We start from the raw sequence: 19,504 nt of genomic DNA on the forward strand, positions 1-19,504 counted from the left end.
GCAACCCAATATAATCACCAACAAATTATAACATAATTTTATTATCATTAAACTTTATTTATGCAAATATATTTATATTATTTGTTTTTATTATAATTTATTTCAACTTATTTTAATAACAGCACAAACAAGTTACTTTGTTACACTGTGCCATGCGTATCCAAAAGCCACCCACTCACACACAAACAAACGTGCATACCAATACAGAAGCAGCAAACAAGTTCTCGTCCAAAGTTCAGACGCAACCTGGTTGGCGTTGGCTGCCGGCAATGATGGCGCTGACGCCGACGTTGACACGGACACAAACACAGACGCGGACGCCAATGCCAACGTCGAAGCTCAGTTTGTTTATAAACTTTGTGCTGTGCGGACGTCAGCGCATCTTTTTCTCGCATTCTCATTCACATTCTTATTTGTCGTCTTCGCTGTCTGTTCGTCAACGTCGCGCGTTTACTGCTGCTGGCTCAACCCAGCCAACTCCGTTGTGCTCCCCTCTACCCTTGGAGCTACGCACGTTTTGCCGCCTACGCCGAAGCAAGGCGCGCACGACAAGTGAAGCGCACAGGTTATACATACATATATGTATGCGTATGAATAAGAACGTGTGTGTGCGTGTTATGAGTGTTATGCCTCTAGTTGTATTTGTGTATCGTGTTTGCCGTGTGTCGCGTTGATTTCTTTTGTTTGCTGGCCAATTGTTGGGCTTAATTAATTGCAAGTAGCATATGGCTTAACAGAAGCCGTAGCAGTAACAGCCACAGTCACAGCAACAACAACAACATTAACTTTAACGAGTGTATTTCGCAACCACTGGAAAAGTATTGAAAAAAAGTGCTTACTTCTCACTCAACCAATACCAACATATGTACAAGCAAGAAGAAGCAAGCATTCGAAGTACCACCAAAGACAACAAAAAAACCAGTTTTGTCAACGCTGCAAGCAGCGCAGTCGCAGCGGCCACTGAGGTAAGTTTACATGTATTTGTGAGTATATGAGTTTTGTTGGCTTTGTCTGTCTTGCGTCTGCTGTAGACAGCCGTCGTTGTCGTTGTCGCTGACGCTGTCGCCGTCGTCGTCGTCGGCATTGCCGCCTTTGTCGCCCACACGTCTTCGTCGTGATACCGAAACTGGCTTCAGCGCTTTGGCGCTCAGTACATGAAATGTAACTTTAATTTGATTGAACAACAGACTCGCGCTCTCCCCTCTCTTGCTCGCAGCCTCAAACTCCTTCGCTCTGAATATTTAGCGACAACTTGTTGAAAGAATTTTAATTTGTTAACTATTCAAACACATGGCATTCGTGGAGATCTGATGGCAAAACGAAAAGTTACTAAAGGACAAAGCACAAAAGAGAAATAATTTAAATCATGCTAAATTAAAAACAAAACTAATTTGCACAGTTTTGCAGTTTTTGGCAGAACTTTGTCTGCGCTGCTTTGTTGACAGAAAAAAATACTCATTTAGACAGCCAGCAAGAAGAGCAGCAACAACAACAACAACAACAACAAACAACGATAGCGACAGCATCAACAACAAGAGTAAAAGCAACAGAATCACAGCAGCAAACTTTTTAATTGTCAACTTTTAGTCGAGTCGAACCCAGTTGAGTTGAGTCGAGTTTAGGCGCAGAGTTCGAGTTTGAGCAAAAGGAGACAGAGAGAAGTTCGGCAGTACTCTTTTTTTTTTTTTTTTTTGTTTTTGTATTATCTTTGTTGTGTTTTTTGGTGTACTCCCTAATTGAAATTTCGTTTGTTCATTTCTCTTATGCACTCTTCTTTTGAAGCAAACAAAGTTCACGTTCATTTTGAGCGGATTATTTATAAGCTCAATCAATACAAGCTCGGAGGAATGCAACTTGATATACTAGAAGAAATAACAGTCTGCAAAATAACTATGTACAATAGATTGATTCTCTTCTTATCAGCTGCAATCCGAATTGGAAATGTAATCATGCTATTATTAGTAGAACTGATTGTTATTGACACAATTTACATACTATATATAATTATAATCTTTTAATTGATGTTTGCATTTTATTTAAAAAAAATCAAATGACATCACACCCTCATAGCAACAATGACTATGAATCAAGCTTTTAAACCACACAAAATTTACTCAGTTGCATTTATTTTCAACTGTTGCTTTTCGTTACGAACTTTTCTTGTATTCAATTCATTTAGTTTCTCACATTTCATGCTTATTTTTTCTCCATTATATGGTCTCATTACGTGAAGTTATTTTTTTGGTGTCCAAACTAATCAGCTTTAATAGTCAAGCTCAGTTGATGGGATTCATTTACTTTTTTTTTAAGGGAAATTAAAAGTTTCTGCAGATGAGGATGGCAAAACATACTTTTAATAGAGAAATGCATGCTGTGTCAAATTAGACCAACTACAAATTGGACTTAATATGGGACAAAATCAAATTAAACATATATATTGTGGCAAACATACTCGAGTAACTCGTAGTATAGTATATTTTATTAACGTTAGAAAAGAGCAACACAACTAGCGCAAAAACTTTGTCGTTGCCGAATATTTGATGCTTAGTATATTCTGGCTCATCCTTGCAATATATCCTTTCACATATAGTACATCCTGACACATCCTTGCTTTGCCTGAGGATCTCTCGACAAATATTCAACACTTTCGCCAGCCAAATATTTGGAATACATTTTGATGTGAGCTGTGGCACAGAGTTTTGCATAATTTATATGTGAAAAAATGCTAATAACATGCGAGGCCATCACTCAACTCAACTCTGAGCTCACCTTTCCTCTCAACTCCCCCTCAAGTCACCCATTTCGTAGCATCTCTCGTGTCATCTCATCTCGACCTGGCTCCGACAGTTTATATTTTCAATCAGTGTCACAGCCTCTGACAGCTCGATAACTTTTATTGCTCTTTATATTCCCCAGAGCATGGCATTCTTTAATTGCATGGAATTTCATTAGATGTAGCATTTTTGGACAACATGAAATAATTTGTGCAAAGATACAAAAACAAATGAAAATTCCCAAGTTGTCTCTTTTACAGCATTTTAAATTGGAAAACGAATTTAAACTTGCTGTTTTTTTTTTTGTTTGATAGTAGCATCCAAATGTTTTCTTTAATTATTTCTCTTCAGTAAATGTGCAAAAATATTTTCATAAATTACTGCGTAAACTCTTTGAAAATGTTATCCAGGTGAGCTCGGTTGTAAATGACACTGCTCCATTGAGGTATTTCGGTTTTGCTGGCTTTGACTTTGGCTTTTCTCATCCCAGTTTTGTCTGGCTTTAGATATATGTAGCTATGTATGTATAGTATGCTCTGTAGTTGCCATAAAGATGCAGATTGAAATGTAAATATACACTTAGTTACAAAATATGTACGTGAATTTGTAAAACTTGTGGCTTTTGCTGCTTCTAGGGAATTCAATGCGGTTGCTTGAAGTATTCGAGTTCGTTTTAAAGATATTTAACGCAAAACTAAGGCACAAAGTTTGCAGCAATTGAAGTTGAATGAGGGTTAGATTGAAGTTAACGATCTTTGAAAGTGAAGTGAATTTATAGTATTAAAAGAGCTCACATAATAATAAATAAATGAGCTGCTCATTATCAAAGAGAATAGTCCTAGAAAGTAGCGTATTTCTCTCGCCAACAGTTGTCATATTTCATGCTCCGAAAACAATCTCAACCAAATTGCAGGCGAGCAAATGAAAAGCGGAGACTGAGACTGCACATTTTGCATAGCCATGGGAACAGAGCCCGCACAATGTGGCAAAAGGGGTACGTGCAACAAAGCCAGCACCAGTCACTTGCACGACTTGTACACAGGCGACAGACGGGACGACAAAGATAACCGACAACACACCAACAGACTGGAAGCAGATATACAACAATAATATATACTATATATATACATACATATGTCAGTTCGTTATATACAGATCCCCCGGTGAGCAGAGCTCAACGCTGATTTCAGCTCACAAATATTCTCTGGCAGCTTGAAAAGATACAATATCTAGAAGTAAGCCTTAATGAATCATTGTAGCCAGACCGACAAAAAAAAACTAAGTAAATATTTATAAATTCGCAAATCAGAACAGAACGGAAATTAAATTTAAATAAATTTAAGTTTGAAGTGGTTGAGCCAAAAGCTGGGCCCACAAATTAACATAAAATATCAATTACCTGCTGCCATTTAATCGTTTTGTATCTTAAAGATACAATGTAAATTACGGCAGCTCATTTTCCCATTTTACGCGTCGTCGTTGTTGTTGTTGTTGTTGTCTCCCCGCTGGTTTTTATGTGCATATTTTAAAATGTTCAACATTTTTTTTTATCTCTGTCGCCACACCACAAGGTTGGTTGAAAAATAAAAATTGAGTTTTAAACGAGGCGTTGAAGCGAATTTATTTTATGACTCATGGCGGCGTTTTTGTTGGTGTTGTTGTTGCTGTTGTGTCTTGCAGCTAACAGCAATGCAATTCAACATAAAAACAGCAACAACCGAAACAACAACAATAAAAGTAACTGCAACTTAATTGGCGCGCGTGTCGAAGAGGTGAGTTATAAACAAGCCCTTGGAAGAAGCTAAATAAAATTGCAACAAATTTTTTGAAGTGCTGAGCGACGGCTCGAGTAAAATGTCTAGCAATTTGGCTGCGAGGCATGCCACAAGTGGCCAGTGGCAGCAACACTAGCCAGCTCTTGTCTGTCTCGCTGTCTCTCTCTCTCTCTCCCTGTCTGTTTTCCCATGACGCGTCATCGGGTGTGGGCAGAACGTGTCAGCAGCCGATGACAGTGTCTGGCAATTTTCTTATTTTTTCAATTATACCACGGAGTAAAAGAAGGTGAGGGATATGCCAGGCTATAAAGAAGTCGAAACTTATTTTCTTTTTGAAGAAAATAAAATTGAACACTCTTAAATTTATATGAATACCTTGCCGAATGTCAGAGCTATGAAATATTATAGAAACTCAAAAAATGTTAGCACATTGCATAGAAAAAATAACAATACAAAATGAAAAACAATATATTCTATAGTCTTTTTATTAATATTTAATAAATGAAAAACTAGTTTGTAAACGCTTAACTTGAGCTGAAAAAATTGAAATATGGTTGTGAATAAAAAATTATATTTACAATTCTTTAATTTAACTGATGAAATATAGATATAATAATATTTTGCGATTAAGATAGAAAGCAGTTAAATGTATCGCATCCTGAGAAAATATTCAATTACGGTACAAAAGTTGTTTCTTATATAAAATAATGATTAAATCACTTAACTTTAATTGATGAAATTTATTGAAATTGAATATTCTTTCAAATGCATTTGCAATACAGATAGAAAAAAAAACACTTAAATTCAGCTGATGAAATTTATATAGAATAATAATTGAATATTCTTTCAAATGCTGTTGCAATACAGATAAAAAAAAACACTAACTGATGAAATATATATAGAAGGATAGTCGAATAATATTTCAAAGGCATTTGCAATACTAATAGAAAACAGTGCAATCTATCGCATTCACTCCCTGCAGATATTTAATTAATCTTAAACAATTGGTTATTATCATGTGGGTATTTTAAAGTCGAAAAACCGCAACAGAGAGTTCATTCTCTATTGTGTGGTTTGCTGCTGTTGTTGTTGCTGTTGTTGCTGCTGTTGCCTGTCTGCGGCTTATTTTGTAAATTACGGCACGGACTTCAGAGAGCTTCGGGCGAGTGGTGAGATGAGGAGAGGAGAAGAGAGGAGGATAAGTGAGGCCGGGCAGAATGGAGAAATAAGCAGGAGGATTACAGCTGTCAGCTGGATGGAGGCGCCACAGGCCAGCGACGCCTTATAATGTAATATGTGAAAAGGGGAGTCGGAATGGGGCGTGGCAAGGCAAAGCACAGACACAGAAGCAAAAGCAGGAGCAGAGGCTTGACTTTGGCCTGGGTAAGGTCAATGCTACACAGGCGATGTAATAGTCGAAAAGTCGAGAGAGTGCTCGACAATCGCATGAGCTTCGAAATTTACATTTAATTAGACATAATTGTAGCAATTTATACAGCAATTTGTTGTGTTGTTATTGTTGTCTTTGTTGTTATCTCTTTGGTTTGAGAAAATACTTTAAAGTGATTCATTGAAGTGTATTTTCTGCCCTGATTTCAAATGCCAGCCAAAGCCATGAAAATTGCTCTAAAATGTTTAACGCACTAAACAATTTCAATTGTGAGATGCATTCAACGATTTTATCCTATCGATTTAAGTAATTGCCTAATACATTTATTCATTATATTTCATAATGCACATTGACAGCAATTTAATTACAAAATATTTCTTTAGCAAAACTATAATTTTGCTAGCTTAAATTTTATAAGTTTACATCAATATTGCTAATTCAAGTTACCTCACAACTTTGCTTCGGTCCACAAGTTGCAGCTGACCTCAAGTCCGCAACTGACTTCCCCTCGTCTCCTCCTTTTCCCACTTTGCTAACTGCATGCCCATTATTCATTAAAGTTTGACTTTGGCATACTCAAACACACACACACACACAGACACGCACGCACTTGGTCGTACATCATTAGAGATTTCCTGCCTTCCTCCCAGCCATCGACTTGTGCAAAGTAATTTCCTAGCAAACTATTTTCGACTCTGAACTGAACTTTTGGTCTTACCCGAAGGTAACCGAAACCAACAAGAATAAAGAACAATAACAACAACGTGAACTGCAACGGCAATAGTCGAAAATTGAAGCACTCAGTAGCGATCGTTCACCTGAGTTTTCACCTTTCCACCTGCTGCTCTTCCCCTTCGATATTTGACTCTATTTAATTGCAATTCGATTTGAGTTTTAAATAAAATTTGAGCGAAAAAATCCCTAACAACAACGGCAGCAACAAATGTATAATGTAGAAAAGGGGCGTGGCATTTTTTTGTGTTTGTGTTTTGTTGCTTCTTTTTCTATTTTTTTTGTTTGAGTTTTTGGTCGAGTGCATTCTACAGATAGTCAGAGAGAGAGAGTGCTCGTTATCTGAAACGTTGCAAATTTTTTTTCGGGTAGTTATCCTTGAAATTGTTGTGACACGAGACAAGCTAGGAGTAAGGGCAACGAGTTGCACTAAAAGTTCTGCCACTGCAGAGTGAATGAGGGGGAGGAGATGGAGGGGGAGTGTCTGCCGGTGTGTGCACAGCCGAAGGCGGTGGCATTTGGGGGAAGGCCGTGCATTTAATATTTGATTACCTGTCATGCGGGGCTGCAATATGCCAACTGATTGCCAATGGCAAATACCAAAATGTCAGATGTTTATTTATGTCTATGTATGTGTGTGTGAGAGCGCTTGTCTGTGTGTTTAAGTGTGCGATTCTATGCCATATATTAGCAGCCTGCATTGCATAACTTGAGGCGTAGTTGCAGCATCAATTTTGTGCCTTTTTTTTGCTACTTTTTCATTTTCACTTTCTGTGATGCTCAATTAATATTTCAGCATCGCAAAACTGCAACAATCTATACCAATCTGTATGTTTTTTTTCTCAATTTAATCTTTGTTTATTTAAATTCAAATGGCAATAGACTGGCCAAGTTTTCTAAATAGAATTAAACTAATAAATAGAGTTTTGCATAATTTCTAGCAAACTGATTTTCTTTCAAATACAACAATCTAGCTCTCAATGCAAACGCACTTTGTTTCTTCTCTGTTCAAAACTTATTTAATACGCAATTTATTAAGCATTTATTTTCTCTTCTTTTCTCTGTTGTGTGTTGTATTGTGTCCTGGCAATGCCATAAATAAATCAGTTGTACTTGTACATTTTTAATCATAGCAAGCGGAGTTTATTTATGACTGCTTGACTATAAAATAAATAACTATCACAGTTATTTCTCTTGGCATGTTGACCATTAAATCATTTATATGCTGGTGGATTATTTGAACGTCGGCTTGCATCAAAAATGCAATTACTTGCAAGTCACCACTCAGTATTGCACTTTACATTACACCAAGGATATAAGCTGTTGCCTTTGTCTATTCTCTCTCTCTTTCTCTCTATATCTTATGTTCGACTGTCCAGTTTGCTTTGTCAATATCTTGGACAGCTTCTTTTTCTTGTTTCATCTGCTTCTCTTCTTCTAGTTTTCTACTTCTAAGTACCTTCCACCTAATGGCAAACATATTTGAGTACTTCCGGTCGTCGCTTCGCTCCATGCTTCATTGAAAGCTGTTTTTCCAACTTGAGCGATTTATTTGCTTTAACATGGTGTAGGAACTCAGACCAGAACTTCACATACCAACTCACACACACACACACACACACACATTTGGATGTTGCCATAAAACAAACCCAAAAGTCAATAGGAAAAAACGTATATATAAACCGAAAGCAAAACTCGTAAAAAATCATTTCTTATTTATTTGAGCGTTGAACGCGAAATGAAAAATTGCACAAGCAATGAAATTACATTTTTGTGGGCATCATTAGCGGAGTTCTCAGCGGAGAGGAGAGGAGAGAAGAGAAGAAGACGGCAACAGATTATGCCTGTCGATGCAGCGTAAATATTTGCACAAATCTAATGAGCACTTGGTGGTTTTTGTGGCTACGTTCAAGTGCTTGGCATTGCGAGTACTAAACTTAAAGTTGACGCTCAAAAATGTTTACAAAGCTAAGAAAAAAAAAACGCCAAACGCAGAAAATATGAGTATCTTTTTTCCATTTTCGTTTGCCCATTCCCCAAAGGCATCTGCTTGCTCTGCTCGCTCTCTTCCAGCAGGTCTCGATAAGAAGCTCAAGCACTTTGCCGCCTCTCGTTCCGCTCACTTCTGTTACCTTAGCTGCTGCTCCACCCACCCACACGTTGTCCTTTAGGCTACGCCAAGTCAGCCAGCCAGCCAGCCAGCCAAGCCATCCTGCTAACTTGGGCCATGGAGTGTTGTTCATGTGCGTTGTTCCATGGCAATATATAGAGTACTTCCCACTAGTGACCATGCACAATATCATACAAACACACACACACACATGTGCTTTGCCTTGTGGCCCTGTCCATTGTGTATGTGTGTGTGGCAGCTGCTGCTTGCTGCTCCATAATCTCAGTTATGAGCTTTATGCTTGTTGTCCTTGTCTGACTCCAGATACAGCCAGATAGAGAGAGAGATACAACAACACATTGGGAATGGGGCATGCCAACTTTGTCATGCTACAACTAGTTGCCAAGTTCGTGTAGTGTTGAGTTTGCTGTATCATCAACCGAGGACTGAATTCACCTGAGCCATTTCATAGAATTGAAATAAATTGGGGATTACGCACAATAAATAATCGAAGCAGCTTTAAGCTGGCAAATATGCTTTAAATGGTTTTGTGATTTTTCATATTTAGCTTAAGGTTATTTATAATACTTTAAGGCTTGAGTTTTTGATTTGTAGCTTAACGATTATTTATAATACTTTAAGAATTGAATCTCAACTTTTTTGCATGCATCATTAAGCAGTCAGGACATTTGATATACTCACTCAACTCGTTTGCGCGCCTCCAATATCCTTTCGAATTCGATACGTTGTCTTGACCAAGGTCCGCGTTGCTATACGTTTATTGCGTTTGCTGTCCGCAGGGGCCATCCTGACATCCTTTTTCGCTGCAGTCCTTTTGCTTGTCGCTGCTGTTCCTCTTCATTGGCTTTTTTTTATTATGCGTGTGTTGTGTGTGCGAGATGTACATTAAAAATTTACGTCTTTTTATCGCATTCCGCTGCCTCATCGTTGGCTGCATTATTTTCGCCTGATTAATTTTCAACTTGAAGTCGAAAAGCAAAGAAGATGAGGACGAGGACGAGGACATTGCCTCGTTTTCTCACGCTTACAGTTCTGTGCTCTGCCTTACTCCTTTTCTGGCCCTAATTGCGTATTTTGGCCTGAAACGTTGCGGTTATTATGCGGCGAACTGAACTTATTAATTGTGTAATTTAGTTTGGTGTTCGGGTGCCGGGTCAATATCAAAGCGGTCATAATAGCAGGCCAATTCAGGTTCATGCACCAATGCGTTTATGCCTCTTAAGATCCTCAAATGGACTTAAGGCCCTTTGCTGTTTGCCCTTTCGATGTGGCTGACCGGATGACGGTTGCCTGTTGCCGCTTAGCCGCAAAACATATTTCAAAGGCGATTCGGCTTGTTGAACCTTCTGGGCGTGTCTAGATTAATTTTAATGATAGTTATGGATTACAGTATGGCTTTTCGTGTCCGTTAAATGACCGTTAATGGCTTTTGGAGGCCCATGAAACAATATGTTCGAATGATGATCTTAATAAATAAGCTTGGCACATTGTTAAAATGTCTTGATGTTAAGCATGTGAGCATCACATTTAAGTTCACGTTAATTTCTCTCTTTGAGCTAACTCAACTCTTGAAGGCTTTTGTTTTTCTTTAAAGAATCTTTAAGCCTACTTTGGCACAACTTCCGCAACGCACACTCAACGCTTTTGTCGATGCTAAACAGAAATTATTGAATTTCTCGCCTAATTTACTTCGTTATGATGTAATTTTTATGTGTGCACGTATATGTATTGAGCCTTATACTTATTCATAAGCGAGCATTTTGTGCGCTTAACCACATTGCGTATACGTAACGTAATTTATAACTGCCAACACAGCCACCCACTTTTACACATACATACACATATGCAGAGGGGGTAAAAGTTTGGCAGCATCCCAACACCAGATGAAATGAATGGGCTGCTTTTAAGGCTCAGCTTTTGACCCCGCTTAGCCCCCACCCCCACCCCCGCAAGACTTCAGCTTAACTCCGCCTGGGGGTAGCTTATTAGTCTTATGTTTTTATCGTTGTTGTTGTTGGTGGTGCTTGCTGCTTGGCGCTGCGGTTCGCGGCTCAAATTCAATTTGGAGTCGTTGGCATAAAACTTTTTTTTGGCTGTGTTTTGTGCATTTGACGAGATGACAAGAACATAAAATCCGAGTACAATATCCATTGCAATCTATTTTGGACTTTTAATAAAGCAACTTTCGAGAACAGATTCATAACGAAACAGAAGAGAACTTTTTTTTTTGTTTTCAAATATGAGAGCTCTTCTGTATTCCGTGTGTAGCAGCAACATGGCAAACACTTATTAAGTGCCTGTGAACATGGTCACCAGAATGAATCTGCAAACAATTCTCATTCCCATTCTCAGTCTCAGTCTCATTCTCATTCCCATGCTCAGCATAAGCCACGCATTTCAGTCTTTCTTTCCCCTCCTCCTGCCCCTTACTTCTGTCTGCTGCCAACGCAGGCTCAGAATATAAAAACTTGTTCTACAGCATTTTTTTAGTGGCAACTCGAGCCACTCGATATGGACAAACGTGTCGGAAAGGAGCATTTACTAAACAGAACACGAAACAGAAACAGAGCAAAAAGTAATGCATCGAATATGTGATGCTCTTTTTCAACAACTTATCATTAAATGAAAATTGCAAGCAATTACTTTTAAGTAGCTGCATAAAAATTCACTTGACTTCTCACTCCACTTTCGTAATTTACTTGAAACTTTTATTATTATTTAGAAAGTCGGCGATTGTCCATCGATAAGTAAATGAGCAAATGAGCTGTTAAATGCTGATTTCCTTTTTTTTTAGCTTGTCTACTCCTCCCTTGATTCCCTTGTTGCTTGAAAATCTTTTCATTTTGGTTTCTGGTTTCGGTTTCAGTTTCTTGTTCTGTTTTGACTTTGTTGTTTTTCTTTTTCTTGTTTTCACATCTGCCACGCCCTCGAACGCTCTGCTCTTATAATAAATGCATATTGGCGTACCATATGCCCAGTCACTGTGCAAATACAACACAGAATGAACACTGCAACTGCAACAACAACAACAACAACAACAGTAACAACTACAACAACTTAAACTCATGCGTTTTTCATGTCGAAGCCGGCAATTTTCGTAGAAATATTAAAAAATAAACGAAAAGAGCATAAAAAAACACAGAGTCCGACATCTCGACGTGCTGACTGACCGATGTTGAAGTGCCCTTAAAAATTGTTGTATGGCAAATGCATTTCGGTTTTAACTGATTGGAATCGAACGGTGTTATCATCCCTTTCATTTTATTACTTATTATATTTGCTCATATTTCCATTTACACATCGTATAGGGCGAAAGGTAAACGCTGCTTGAGTAAATAAAATTGTGCTTTATGGTTTTATTAAGTGAGTTACGCTTAACGTCCATTGAATACAGGAATGCAGCATCAAATTTACTTGCGAGGGGAAATTCAATTCATTGCCATTATTATTCGGATTTTTGTGGAATGAATAATTAAGTAATATCACAAGAAATTATTCAAATAGTGAAAAGCAAAACTGACAGAACTGTAAATACAATTTTTGAGCATTTAAATAATTCGAAAATGTAAAAACAGAAGGTATAGGAAAAGGAAAGAACCAAGTCTGAAAAACTTGCTATTAAAACTTATTTTTTATTTGACTTTCTTGAAAATTTAGTTTTAAGACTCGCTGTTGCAATTAAAATTTACTTGCATGTAAAGTTCGTTATATTTTCATTACTTCACTGAATTAAATAACTCAAAAATATTACAAAGAGAAGCGCGACTGACAAACTTGCAATTAAAGTTTAGCTCTTCACTTTCATTATACTCGCAGTTGAACTAATTATGAGAGAAACGCTGTCACTCCACTGACTTTAATACAAATTGACAACGCAGTTTTCTTCTCGCGAAATGACAGCATATTTTGCATATAAATGTATGTCTGTGTTTATTTCCTTTTGGCTTTATTGCGTAAAATGGCGCTTCAATAATTTAAATTTACATTTTGCAAACATAAACATAATTTTTAATTGCACCCGGCGGACTCGTTCCAGCTGCAAGGATAATCGAGCAGCTAGACGAGCAGTTGAGTTCAGTTGAGGCTGACAATTATAACGCATACGCCACGTGTTTCACACGCCATTTTGTTTGTACATTTGAAATTATTGCCAACATCGTTTGCACAATAATTAGACACAAACAAATAAGCATAAACGAGTATGTACATTAAGATACACACACACACACACTCACGCACACGTTGCATGCTTCTGACATTTGTATTAAACTGTTAAGCGTTTGCGGTTTTGCTCGACAGTCGCCGCCATTTTAGAGAACAAACGGCAAAAGCTTTAGACACAAGCATTTCATTTAAATTTTATATGAACAGTCACACACACACACACACAACCCCGCTCAAACACACGCACACACACTGGCACACACTTTGATATTCCACTCAAAGTGTGGAAAACTTTTGACCGAGATTGTGCAAAGATTTGTGCCCCGAAAAATTTAATTACTCTCTCTTTTTGTGTTGGTATCAGTCTCATCGCAACATAGGGCCGAGCTCGGGACTGTCGGGGCAATAAAAAATTCAACTTTGCCAATTAATTTAATTTACATGCTGTTTAATTTGCACTTTAAGGACACTTTTAATTGCCACCCACCTCTCACCATTTGATGTCCCGCAAATGTTTGCACTCTGCGGACATGAAATTCGCTTTCTGAGTGTGTGTGTGATATTCGTTCGTACATGTTACCCCCTTGCCACATTATGTTGCATGTTAAAAGTGGAAGAAGGTGCTCCTCGTACACACGTATTCGGTGAATATGACAAAATTAACTTTATGGCTCGCTAAAATGACACTTTTGAGACCGGAGAGAAGGATCTTGTGAACGCCAACTTTGGGGACACCATAAGGGCACTTATTCATTTTCTTATGAATAGTTAAATGAGTGTACTCGTTGTGCGCAATAATTTCGGGATGTGTGATAAAATCTACACGCAAGTCTCCCAAGTATTTGCTTCATTTAATAGAATTTGTGCGCTATCATCACAAGTATTATAATCTAATTTTACTTTTATCACTTCTGAGGAAGGCTTAATTGGATAGTGTTTTAATTTCCTTTTTTTCCCAGTTGCTTCATTCATTTCACTCATATTCTTTGTGTATAATTGCAATTAAAAGAAATATCTTTTCTTACTAGTCCAACTATAATTTGAGTTTGTGATTTATCTCTTTTCTCTATACTAGCTTTGTTTCCCTTGCTGTGCCTAACTTCTTGAAAATGATTTACGCACTCTGTTTGAAAGACTGCATACCTTAAAGAAAATCTTTCAACCTCATTTCCTGTCATCTCTTTGTCATCTCATTCACTTTTCTGTGCATCGTGAACGTGACCTAAGCGGCGCCCATTCATAGTGCGAAAGTAAATTACAAACTTTATCAGCCTGGCAACACAGTATATTACTTTATTCTTTTCGTGTTTCCGTTCTCATTATGTCAAATTTCATGAGAAAGATTACGTCTATGGGGACTATATGTAGTATATTATATATACGGTGGGATATGATGTGCTTTATAATACATACGTGTGCATGTTGATAATGCTACGCACTGACATTAATCATTCCTTGAGCCTGACGCTCAACTTTATAATTTCGGCAAGGCTTTATAACACACCCCAACAACCAACTCCAACTGCCGACTCCCGCTCCGATCTCTCTCTCTCTCCCACATTTCAGTCTGTCTGTCTGTCTGTCTCACATGGTATATGCAGCTACGATTTTTCATACGAAATGATGTCATTAAACAAAGAACTGTAACGAACTGACGACAATAATGAGCCCGTGCTGCCGGAAACCGACGCATCGGTGCAGGACTACGAAAAATGAGAGAGGAGGAGCACGTAGGGAGGAGCGCAGTGAGGGGTGCATTCAGGAGCGGCGCCCAACTGGAGGTAGCACAAAAATTGTGCGACAAAATCCCAAAACAATTTATATGAACCAAGCGAAACGACACGCCAGCTACAACAGCAACAGCGACAGCAACAATAATAATAAGAGAATTAACAACAACAACAACAGCAGCAATAAGAGCAAGCAAACAAATTCGGAGCAGAGAAAAGTGACATAAACTTGGTAATGCGGGGAGGCCATGTTCGTATAATGAAGCAACCGTGTGGCGAGCTAGTGAAGTTGTTGCAAAATAGGTTGCCCCTCTCCTTGGCCACGAATCCTTAGCGAGGGTTGCTTGGCAACAAAATAAAATAAAGAAAGACAAATATTAGTGTATGAAAGAAAAATAAAATAAAATGCACAGTCAATGAAAAAAGATAAAAACAATGTAATAAAAAATATTTAGAAAAACATTATTTGAGTTAAGTTTTGTATTTGCATTTTTACCCTCTAGGGTAGAGGATATTATAACTTTCTGTTCTCTTGGATCTAACACTATTAGAGATAAAATTTCAATTTATATTGTATCTAATTCCTGCTGCTCTTGGGTCTTAATTTTTTTTTGATTCTTTGGTTTATTTTGAATGTACTACATTCATTCACATATATAACAATATACACACTATAGATTTCGGTAAATTTTAGTAGTTTTCGTTACACTGATTTGGTATATTTTAACTGGTAATTATTGAAAAAGTGTAGTGTATGATATATTCTTGCTGTTCTTGGGTTTTTCTGTATTCCTTGGTATATTTTGAATGTAGTAGGTTATCAATATACTAAATTTCGGTATTCTTTAGAAGATTTCGCTATATTAATTTGCTATATCTTAACTGCTAATTATTGAAAACTGTATCTCGCAGACGCGCACAGTCGATAATAGCACTCTTACCTGTTATTTTAGATATGCTTTGCAATAAGATCTTAATTAAACAGTCAAACAATATACGAAGTTTCTTTTAATGATCAACTATCATAAACAATGCAATTTATTATTTATTTTAATTGTTTCCCTCGGATTTTTGCTTTGACTTGTTCCCAAAAATGTTTTCAACAACTCTCGTCTATGGTGCTGCGCAAGCCAAAAAGTTGGCCAAAACGGATGCGTCAAGTTGAATGGCTATAAAAGCGTTGAATGATGTTGTGACCCGACGGCAGTCAGGCGATGACGATGGCGATGGTCACACAGGTGGCGGCACGAGGAGTTGAGTTGGCTATGATGCTTGGCACACTGCGTATTATGTATGCAAGTCGGCTACACAAAAACAAATACAGACACACACATACATACATTATACGCTATACACGTACTTATAGAGGGCTTAACCGGGCCCAGTACACACCGACAACATTCCCCGTTTCCGTTCCGTTCCGATCCGTTCTGCAACCCTCAACTTGAATCACGAGGCGCAAACATTTAGTCAACCAATGCCCAGCCCTGCCCCACTTTGGGGAGAGGAGGCGGGAGCGTTGGCTCAGAATGAACCGGCGATGACGTTGAATGACGACGAATTTTGAATACGAATTTCATTATACGCAGCACTCAATTATTCAGTAATCTAGTTGCGACAACGGGGCCAACGAGGAGAGGAATGGCACAGGGATAAAATAAAGAGGGGTGTCGAGGAGTGGTAGAGGGGGGAAGGGGAGGGTTAGCTGCCATGGAGCCATCAATGTCGATTGCTTCGTCACCTCCCGCCGCCTCCCCAAACAGTTGCGTTGTTGTGCTCGTTTTGAAATGTTAACAAAATGTTGCAGTTTCTGCTTCACGCAGCTAATTAACGTTGCCTACGTCGCAGTTGCTATTGCTGTTGTTATTGTAGTGATTATTCCTGTTCCTACTGCTGCTGTTGTTGTTGATGATGTATAACAGTGCTTATATAACACGAGCATGGCGCATATAAAACACAAATTGCCGCGTCGCAACCCGCACAAATTGCCAATTCTTTTGAATTTTGATGACTTTGTTGCTGTTGCTGTCGTTTTAGCTGCCACTATAATTGTTCGAGTTGTTGTTGTTGTTGCTTTCGTTTTTGTTATATGTTAGCTGTGTGACCATGTTTGGTTTAGCTTTTGGTTTAGGCAGCCGTTAGTCGCTGCCTCGTAATTATAATTATGCATGTGTACACTAATTAATTATGCATGCACCATATGAAGTTCGAGCTCATTTTGCTACCAACAACTCTGTACTCTGTATTCTGTATTCTGTACTCGGCTCTAGGGTTCTGTGGGTAGTTGGCAATGAAAGAGGCCACACGTTTGTGTCACATCGTTTGATGATGTATCAACAGAGCTTATGGCGCATCGAGGCGAGCGACTCTCGTTGCAATCTGATTGCAAAAGCGCTCTAAGCGCTCTTTTGCAGCTTAAGGCTATTGAGAGCTCACTTGCAAATAATATTTAAAACTAATGAGAAGGACTTCAGAATATGGTTGAATAATTCTAAAAGCGATTGCGTCTGCACTTTCGAAGCATAAATAAATAATTATTGCAAATATTTCTGCTAATTAGAAGAATATTAGAAAGTGAAAAATATTATATGCTCTGGCATTAAATGAAATTTAATTATAGATTCACATGGTTCAGAATATGGTTGAATAAATAAGAATGCTGAAATATGCACTTTCAAAGTAGAAATAAACAAATGTGTATATCTGCTAATAAGAACAAAACTATAAGTTTGAAAATTGAAACATATTCTAAACTGATATTCACTAAAATGATGAGATCTAATTAAATCAAATGAATTTATAATTTATACAAATGTGTTTCACAACAACTTAATAAATTGAACTTTGTGTATAACACACTTTATTATTATGTGCCTTATTTATTATTTACACAAGTCTTGTCAGACAGCACACAGAGAGTACGACAACCAATTATTATGCAAAACCCAATCTTCTGCCCATTTAAATACTGTTTATATGGCCAAGTTTTCCTCCGCTTACTTATGCATACCTAGTTAAATGCGATTTGTTTATGGGGTAAATCCAAAAGCGCTTAAATTTATGAATCATAATTTCAGCAGTCATGCTGCCGCACCCCTCGCACCCCTCGCACTCCCCCCGAACCCTTTGTGGTGCATTGTGCAGCAGCCGTCGCTTTATTTGACTCTCGACTATTCCAACATTGGTAGCTCCAATTTCTTCCTTGAGTTTCCCAGTCGCAGTCCTGACGTCCTTTGCTTTCTCGCTCGTGGCTTGCGTGTGGCAACATTGCAGTTGCAGTTGCAGGAATATGCAAATGTAAATTATTGCAAATAATATGAGAAAACAGACTGCAGACTTCTGTGTTGTAATAAAGAGATAAACAGCGAGCAGCAATATGCAATATGCACATAAATAATATGTGCCATAAAGAGATACAAAATGCCAAATACGATAAGTATTACGTATACGCACCGAGTGTCTATCTGTCTGTGTGTCAGGTGCAAGCAACAATTTAAGTGACTTTGTAAATATTAAGTTAAACATTACGACAGCCAATCGTCACACTATTCGAAAGTTACACGCAGTTGCAACATTTATAAAATTGAAATAGTATACTTTTTCAACTTTGCATATTTCAACAATTTGCTTCATCTTTGTTGTTGTTGTTGTTGTTGTTGTTGTTGTTGTTGTTGCTTTTTAATGGCACTCAACTAATTTCCGAAGTCAGTGCTAAGTAAAAATAAGTTGGTAACTTTTACTAACTTAAAGTTTGTTAAAGTTAAGGTCTAAAAGGAAAACTTTCTCGCCGTATTTTTTACTCTCTCTCTTTCTCTTTAAACATTCATTTGGCCTTTGTCAACTGTCACGTCTCGAAGGCTGCTGCGGCTGTTTCTCGTCTGGCAGTCGAAATAACTTGGCTCCAGTGCCAAGCTCTGGTTTCCATCGCCTGTCTGACTGACTGACGTATGTGACAAATGACATTGGTAATTGGTACTAACAATTGCCAAATCGCATGCTTGCTATCAAAACTCACACCATTCAAGCAGTGTGTAACCATCACGTATACTTAATATGAGCATTGTAGGAACACAACTATTAACTCTCTTAGCTAAGCCGCAAATTGTCATCATGTAGGCAATCGAAAGCCCAAACTGACAACAAGTTGATATCCTATGGGATATCCGATGGGGAATATATTTAGAGATGCATCCATTTGATTTATTCAAATAGAATTTATTTACAAATCTAGCTAATCTGATGGTAGACAGTTTGTGAACGCAATGTTGTCCAGTTTTGATTAACGCTTTGTTTATTTGAATTGCATATGTTGCAAAATTTATGGTTTATAGTATTTTGGCGACAGTTAGCATTTAATTTAAATGCGGTTGTCAACGTTAAAATGATTTTTAATGAAATTAAATATCAACAGAGAACAATAGAAACAATGGCAAATTGTACAACAATGGCAGAGTGGCAAAAGTTTTAAATTACAATTTCCGCTAGCTGCTGACAAAAAGCCACAAAAACTACAAAAACATTTTACATTTTAATTTCTTTGATCATTTGAATTTTTAGTTCATCCCCTCCTGCGATTTTCATGGATTTTGAACTTTAAATATTCGTTCGTTTTCGGGAGGTGCCGCAGAAAAAAGTAAAACCCGCTGCGGTCAGCTAAATGGCCACCGAAAAAACAACCATGCAAATAAAATTATATTGTGTAAATAAAAAAACAAAAAGTTGTACAACAAAAACTGAATGGAAATTGATATCTGAATTTGAATGCAGCAGCAGGCAAATAAATTGTCGGGCCGGCAATTGAACTGGCA

At 37.8% G+C, this 19,504-nt stretch overlaps 1 protein-coding gene across 1 annotated transcript in view; it reads left to right on the forward strand.

The window, feature by feature from the left end:
• The first annotated feature begins 332 nt into the window (after nucleotides 1-332).
• Nucleotides 333-19,504, forward strand: part of LOC132784272 (trophoblast glycoprotein) — a 43,372-nt gene continuing 24,200 nt past the window's right edge. The window contains exon 1 of the mRNA XM_060789786.1: nucleotides 333-965. The gene's annotated coding sequence lies outside the window, so the exon portion shown is untranslated. The remainder of the gene's footprint in view (nucleotides 966-19,504) is intronic.

This window comes from Drosophila nasuta, chromosome 2R, assembly GCF_023558535.2.
Source record: "Drosophila nasuta strain 15112-1781.00 chromosome 2R, ASM2355853v1, whole genome shotgun sequence".
Classification (NCBI taxonomy): Eukaryota; Metazoa; Arthropoda; class Insecta; order Diptera; family Drosophilidae; genus Drosophila; species Drosophila nasuta.